This window comes from Arachis duranensis, chromosome 4 (assembly GCF_000817695.3).
Source record: "Arachis duranensis cultivar V14167 chromosome 4, aradu.V14167.gnm2.J7QH, whole genome shotgun sequence".
NCBI classification, from domain to species: Eukaryota; Viridiplantae; Streptophyta; class Magnoliopsida; order Fabales; family Fabaceae; genus Arachis; species Arachis duranensis.
Window position 1 is genome coordinate 86,479,013 of NC_029775.3, and position 826 is coordinate 86,479,838.

An 826-nucleotide genomic window follows, 5' to 3' on the forward strand; every position below is an offset into this window, starting at 1 on the left:
GCCTTCTTTAGCACTGTCGGATGCAGCTTGCAATCCAGTCAGATTCTGAGAAATCATATTCACTTGCTGAGTCAATATTTTATTTTGAGCCAATATGGCATTCAAAGTATCAATCTCAATAACTCCTTTCTTGTGAGTCATCCCGTTATTCACATGATTTTTTTCAGAAGTGTACATGAACTGGTTATTATCAACCATCTCAATGAGTTCCTGGGCTTCTGTAGGGGCTTTTAGATGAAGAGATCCACCAGCAGAATGGTCCAATGACATCTTAGACGATTCAGACAGACCATCATAGAATATACATATGATGCTCCATTCTGGAAGCATGTCAGAAGGACACCTTTTGGTTAATTGCTTGTATCTTTCCCAAGCTTCATAGAGGGATTCACCTTCCTTCTGTTTGAAGGTTTGGACTTCCACTCTAAGCTTGCTCGTCTTTTGAGGTGGAAAGAATTTGATCAAGAAAGCATTGACCAACTTGTCCCAAGAGTTCAGGCTTTCTCTAGGTTGTGAGTCTAACCATGTCCTAGCTCTGTCTCCTATAGCAAAGGGGAAAAGCATAAGTCTGTAGACCTCGGAATCAAACCCATTGGTCTTAACAGTATCACAGATTTGCAAGAATTTAGCTAAGAACTGATGAGGATCTTCCGATGGAAGTCCATGAAACTTGCAATTCTGCTGCATTAGAGAAACTAATTGAGGCTTAAGATCAAAGTTGTTTGCTCTAATGGCAGGAATTGAGATGCTTCTTTCATAGAAGTTGAAAGTTGGTGCAGTATAGTCACCAAGCATCTTCCTTGCATCTCTAGCATTGTTGTTGGGT

The 826-nt window shown here is 40.4% G+C and overlaps 1 non-coding gene across 1 annotated transcript; it reads left to right on the plus strand.

Annotated features, from left to right (window-relative positions):
• The first annotated feature begins 324 nt into the window (after positions 1-324).
• Positions 325-432, plus strand: LOC127746956 (small nucleolar RNA R71). Its single transcript, XR_008008761.1, has one exon. It is a non-coding gene; the product is annotated as a small nucleolar RNA R71 (small nucleolar RNA).
• Positions 433-826: the final 394 nt, after the last annotated feature.